The 7,016-nt window shown below is 37.6% G+C and overlaps 1 protein-coding gene across 1 annotated transcript in view; it reads left to right on the top strand.

Annotated features, from left to right (window-relative positions):
* The window catches only part of ntrk3b (neurotrophic tyrosine kinase, receptor, type 3b), a gene marked incomplete at its 5' end in the record, with an annotated part of 265,513 nt that overhangs the window by 106,445 nt on the left and 152,052 nt on the right, over nucleotides 1–7,016 (top strand).

Here is a 7,016-nt window from a genome sequence, read left to right as displayed (position 1 = left end):
CAGAGTGAACAAACAGACAGAGATGGAGTTTATTTCAGTCTTGTGTGTGTGTGTGTGTGTGTGTGTGTGTGTGTGTGTGTGTGTGTGTGTGTGTGTGTGAGTGCCTCGGAGGTACAAGTAGAAACAAACTGCTTAGCTTAAGGACATAAATTTGCACCGTTACGTTTGTTTTAATTCAGAATTTGACCCCGTCTCAGCATCCTCTCAGCTTTCGGCCTCGCTCACCCTCTTGTCTTTCACCACTCCCTTGCCTTTGATGGCTTATTTACGGTTCTGTTTATATATTTATTAGTTTATTTAACCTCCGCTTTCGATCCAATTTTAGCTGACATTTCTTGTCACGATACAAAACATGACCTTTGAGAAGAGAATGCTGCCCGTCAGAAAAGTGTGGAGGTCTTACTCTGTGCTCAGAAAACACATTTAACCTATTGTTGTTCTCAAGCACGAAACGAAAGCATTTTCATTTGAGAACTTTTGAGTATCGGTACTTACCTTGTTCATCTCTATACTTATTCGTACTTATGTATCTTCTGCATAAAGACAGTTGGTATGTGGTAGGGTTATAATGGTCACAATTTCTCACTGGACCCCTTCAGAGGGTCGTGTTGTTTATTTACTTACGGACTATAACTCCCAGAAACAGAAGCAGAGGCAGAAAACAACCCTCACTTGTTAGTATGGAAAAAAAAGTGTTTGACCCAGAATTAATGCTAAATAAAATGCAATGCAGAACTAAATAACATATCCCAATTATTAACAACAAATAAACAAACAAAAAGGTTTGTTTTTGTCAAGTCTGAATCTGTGAGTCCAAACCTGTCACCATTTTATTTTTCTGCTTCTCTTCTGGCGTGGCTTTTAGCTTAAATGAAGGTAAATTAAATGTCATCCTGCTCTAGGAGTGGTGATCAATTCTGCCTGACATCTTCATTGTCAGTTCACTGAAGCCCAAAACAAAATGTCTGCAGAATAATACAGTATGTGGTAATTGTTTTCAATATATATATAAAAAACAGTATACATACAAATAATTCTATTCATGTAATCAAAATTCCAAAAGAGCAAAAGTGAGGAAATGGAAGTGAACTGTTAGCAGCATTGTTCACACAATATCTGCCACAGCTCCATTAAAGCTATTTTTTTAGCTTCTAGCCAGAACTGTGTTAATGTTACTGAATATGGGTTCTGTGGTTCTCTGCCTGCCCTGCGTTGGTGTTTTTCACAGCTTTATTAACACATATTAACCTTTTACTACTTTTTTCCATTCCCTAAGGGTCGAACTAAATATATATACAGCGGGTAAAATAAGTATTGAACACGTCACCATTTTTCTCAGTAAATATATTACTAGAGGTGCTAATGACACGAAATTTTCACCAGATGTCGGTAACAACCCAAGTGATCCATACATATAAAGAAATCAAACCATAAATGTCCAGAAATGAAGTTATTTGTAATAATGTGGAATGGCACAGGGAAAAAGTATTGAACACATGAAGAAAGGGAGRTGTAAAAAGGCATGGAAAGACAAGACACCAGCTGAACTCTCTCAGTAATTAGAAAGCAAGCCTGCCCCTTGTCAGTGCAAGTTAATATCAGCTGGTTCAGTCCCAAATGATGACCAGGTATCACACAAGAACCATCTGAKGATGGGTAAAAGTAAAGAGCTCTCTCAAGGCCTTCACAACCTTATTGTTGCAAAGCATAATGATGGCATCGGTTACAGAAGAATGTCTAAACTTCTGAAGGTTCCAGTGAGCACTGTTGGGGCCATAATTCAGAAGTGGAAAGAACATCATTTCACCATAAACCGACCACGACCAGGTGCTCCTCACAAGATTTCTGACAGAGGAGTGAAAAGAATTATCAGAAGAGTTGTCCAAGAGCCAAGGACCACTTGTGGAGAGCTTCAGAAAGACCTGGAATTAGCAGGTACGTTTGTTTCAAAGAAAACAATAAGTAATGCACTGAACCACCATGGCCTGTATGCACACTCACCACGCAAGACTCCACTGCTGAAGAAACAGCAYGTTGAAGCTCCTTTAAAGTTTGCTGCACAACATTTAGACAAGGCTGTGTAATACTGGGAGAATATAGTCTGGTCAGATGAGAGCAAAATTGAACTGTTTGGATGCCAGAATACACATCATGTTTGGAGGTCAAATGGCACTGCACATCAGCCCAAAAACACCATACCAACAGTGAAGTTTGGAGGTGGGAACATCATGGTGTGGGGCTGTTTTTCAGCATATGGTACTGGCAAACTTCAAATAATTGAAGGAAGGATGAATGGAAAAATGTACAGAGACATTCTTGATAAAAATCTGCTTCCATCTACCAGGATGATGAAGATGAAACATGGCTGGACATTTCAGCAAGACAATGAGCCCAAACACAAAGCCAAGGAAACTCTCAGTTGGTTTCAAAGAAAGAAACTAAAGCTGCTGGAATGGCCCAGCCAATCACCTGACCTGAATCCAACAGAAAATCTATGGAAAGAACTAAAGATCAGAGTTCATTGAAGAGGTCCACGAAACCTTCAAGATTTGAAGACTGTTTGTGTGGAAGAATGGGCTAAAATCACACCTGAGCAATGCATGCCACTAGTTTCTCCATACAGGAGGCTTCTTGAAGCTGTCATTGACAACAAAGGCTTTTGTACAAAGTATTAGATAAATTTCAGTAAGTGTGTTCAATACTTTTTCCCTGTGCCATTCCACATTATTACAAATAACTTCATTTCTGGACATTTATGGTTTGATTTCTTTGTAYGTATGGATCACTTGGGTTGTTACCAACATCTGGTGAAAATTTCATGTCATTAGCACCTCTAGTAATATATTTATTGAGAAAAATGGTAACGTGTTCAATGTTTATTTCACCCGCTGTATATGGAACAATTTAAGGTGTTCTTTGCTCCTGACTAGTTATGAACAACAAAATTACTTTTTGAATATATATTTTTTGTACGTGCTTTTTAATAATGCATTGGTTTACTTAATGCATCTGTTTTTTTCTTTTCATAATTTGATCTCTTGAATTGTGTGCTTTGCACAAAAACTTGTTAGACTTATTAGCATCTTAAAAGAATTCAAATAAATGCATTTTTTCAAAACCTTCATTGATGCCTGGAAAATGAACATGTTTTAAAGAGAACTAAATGAATTAACCTCTTACTTAACGCTTACTAGTACACTGTTAAGACTACAACATGTGGTTAAATAAGTGCTAAATGATAGTGCCATAATATTGAATTTTAAATTATAACTTCACATATGCAAAGCAGACTGAGTTAAAGCTTTTATGTGTCTCTTTTCTGAAGTTTATCAGCTCTGATGGCCTCCAAAAGTCAATGAGTGTAGATACACATGGTTAAAGGTAAATGGCTTGAACCTATATAGAGCCTTGTCAAGTCCACATGGACCCCAAGGCACTTTACACTTCAGGCATGCACACTTCCACACACACAACACATGCAGTGATTACTCTCACATAGCTTTATGAAAATCAATAGTTTGTGAATTATTTTGATGTCAGCTTAACAGACAAACAAATACACACAATAATAAATGCTGGCGTTATTAGAACTCTGCAATATTATCAGGGATCTTTGAAGATTATCACCCGCTTCAGATGTTATCATCCATTAAATGGACGTTAGCCATTATCAGTCCCATAGAATGGCTTCAGACTGTCAGCTGGTTAGTATGAGGCATAAAGCCACTAAGGATTTTTATGCAATCTGGTTCATATGAGGCATAAAGCCACTAAGGTTAATTTTAGAGAAAATGACATGGGCTACGATAAAGTAGACTGGACTCCGGCGGTAGCAGATTGTTGCATTCCAATGTATATGGCACAGGTAACCCACTAGGGGGCACTGTGGGGACAGTCTGAAGCCATTCTATGGGACCGATAACTGCTAATAACGTCCATTTAATGGACTGATAACATCTGAACTGACTGAGATTATTATGTGAAACAAACAAACTGTAGATACTAAAACCCCAACTAGACAGGAACWGATAGAGCTCAACTGCAGACCTGAGATCTTTCAAATAAAAAGCAGGGATAAATGCAAAAGTATAACGTTTGCCTGGTGAATCATGAACGACCACACTAATCACTACAGCTCAATGTTCTTTGTAGATTTTTTTTGCATTAAATTAAATATACATAGGTTTTTTTTAATGTGCATAGTTTCCTTTTCATGCTGCACAATACAAGTTCAGTCATAATGGTTAACTGCACACAGTCAGTTTGATTGTAAGATAAAGAGTCAACCATAAAAAAATTACCACGGTCTGATGTGAAGACAATTGAAAACTGCCATCTTTGCATGTCTGTATCTAAAGTATTGTCTTTATTTTGTGAGACGGGTGATTTAACCTGTGTACATTGTGGGTTATACCGTTTGACTTTTCCCCATTTAGAGACCCGTGGTCTAATTGTGTGTCTATTTCAGGGTGTGTGATTTAAAGCAGTTGTTGAGTGGCTCTGCTCTGCATCAGCTAATGAGCTGCTGTTTGCTCTCTCTCTCTCTCTCTCTCTCTCTCACCTGTAACGTATTCCCTGTGCAGGCAGTCCCATTGGGACTGCAGCTTTGCTTCACGACCTGATAGCATGTGTCTGTTTGTGTTTGTATCCCCTCATGTCTGTGCTTTTGCACATGCCTGCATGATTGTGTGCATGATATCACCGGTAATAAGATAGATCTGCAGTATCTCTAGCTCCTTGTTGCTATGGCAWCACATCTGGTTATAGGTCTTCCATACAAATTAACCTCTTGTGGACTTTGTGTGTGTGTGATAGAATTTATCACTACAAATAGGCAATTTTTTGTCTTTTTATTGTGTTTAACATTTGCTAACATTTTAGTTTTTGTGGGATCAAGCTAATATGCACACATTTAGTTACATCTTCTTTAGGTGATCTGGATATTTTACATGCACATATGCACCATTATGATACATTATATATTTTATTTAGTTGTGATATTTTAAGTGCACCTGCAATTAGTTAGTCAGTAAGCTGTGTTTTATGCTGTATCATTGCAGTGATTTAGCAGGACGGTATTGGTTGTTGTGCCCTCATAGATGCTGAGTGTTTACATACCTAATTTTCTAAAAAAATAAATAAAGTTGAAGTGAAATGTTTTGGTTACTTGCCTAGACCTAGTACACGTATATATGGTTACACAGAAATGACTTTTGTGTTTGTCTCTGTGCTATCAGGACAGATGTTCTGCCCATCCTGAGGCTGGTTCTGTTGGAGGATTTTTCCTGTTAAAAGGAAGCCATTCCTCTCCACAGTTACTTGCTGCTCCATGCTTTGCTCAGGATGATAGACTAAATCAAGGCAAAGGTTTGGTGCAATCTGCCCATTTTGTTTGATAAACAAATGTTTTCGTATTTTCCTTTTTATAACGTACTGAGCAGAATTGCAGTGGATTGAATTAACTGTTTATAAATGAATTTGATTTTGAATCTGTTTTGTACTGAACTGAACTCCATTTCATTTGGTATGATTTGGAYTTGTTCCTTAGTGACCCTGAGATGACATTTGTTGGAAAATGGCAATAATTACATAAACAGCTGAACAGAATTCAAAACATTAGGTCTAAAAGTCATTACTACATATACAAGGAAGGTAATGGTGCAATTCAAAGAACACAGATGTTTTTACATCACCACCCATAAACTTTGGCTTTCCAGTCATCATATAGTCATCACAGTCAGAATAGTTAAAGTCCTCCAGCAGGAGTCAAAAATACTTCATTTTAGGGAATAACAATTGCTTAGAAAATTGAGCTTTTGTCAGAATACCTGCATTTATGTGTACCGGCTTCTATTTTTAAGGTGAATGCTTCTGGAAAGGAGCAGGTGTGCTGTCTTTTACCACCTGACCAATCAGCAAAAGAGATGGAGCTTAAAAATAAAGGACTGAAAAGAAACTTCAGGCAAAAAGTGATGAGTTGCAGCAGAAATACACGTTACGATAAAAACAATGAATGAAAATGTCTACTATTAGACACAAACCAAATAAAATGAGTATTCCTTTAAATGTGTCTGGAATTAAAGTCTACCTGGCTGTGGCAAAGWAGAAAAAACATCAGTCATGGTTAAAAAATGAGGAACCCAAGGATTTTTTTGTTGTAGTTCACAAAAAACTAACCCTGGTGGGTAAAACTTTAAACACGGTATCTGTTGAAAGCCACACAGAGCTCATTATCTGGCTAATACACTTCCCACAGTGACGCTTAAAGGAAGCAAGCTCTGTGTTGTGTGAATGCTTTTCAGCCGCAAAGACATAACTGGGGGGAGGATAAATGCAGCACCAGACTGCAGACAAAATGGGACCGGGGCAACGTTTCACCTTTCAGCAGCACAGTGATGTCATGAATGCTGAGAAGAACATGTTGTGTCGGGATAAATCTCTGTGTCAAAGAATCATCATGTCAAAACTCAAATAACTCAAAATTCATCATCAGTGTCATAAAACAAACTATAAAATAAGTAGAAGAAATCATCTTATTTCTCCTCCTTCAGGATTCACAAAGTTATTTTTATTTATTAGAAATCATAATCATTGTGAAAAATGAATGTACATGCACCCTCGTATTTAGCGATGAATGCTAAAACTTCCCTTTGCATGGAAAAACTGGTCTGCACAAGGAAGGCAAGGTGAAGATGTTGGATGTTTTTATTTAATGGTCTGAATTGTGAAATTTGAGCTTATGAAATATTWAAAAAGCCCTGCTAATAAAAGTACAAAGGCACAATTAGTTTTTTAAGTTTAGAGCAAATATTACTACAAAGGCAAAAAGACAAATGCATTTGTACAACACTCTGCACCTGTTGGGACAGGTGCCGAACGTTGTAGAAATGCATGCGTGAATAAATTTTACAATGCATTAGATGCACATATTGTCACGTTACGGTGTGTGTGTGTGTGTGTGTGTGTGTGTGTGTGTGTGTGTGTGTGTGTGTGTGTGTGTGTGTGTGTGTGTGTGT

Source organism: Austrofundulus limnaeus, unplaced genomic scaffold, assembly GCF_001266775.1.
Source record: "Austrofundulus limnaeus strain Quisiro unplaced genomic scaffold, Austrofundulus_limnaeus-1.0 Scaffold131, whole genome shotgun sequence".
Classification (NCBI taxonomy): domain Eukaryota; kingdom Metazoa; phylum Chordata; class Actinopteri; order Cyprinodontiformes; family Rivulidae; genus Austrofundulus; species Austrofundulus limnaeus.
The sequence above is the reverse complement of the archived record's forward strand: the minus strand, read 5'-3'. Positions and strand labels throughout refer to the sequence as shown.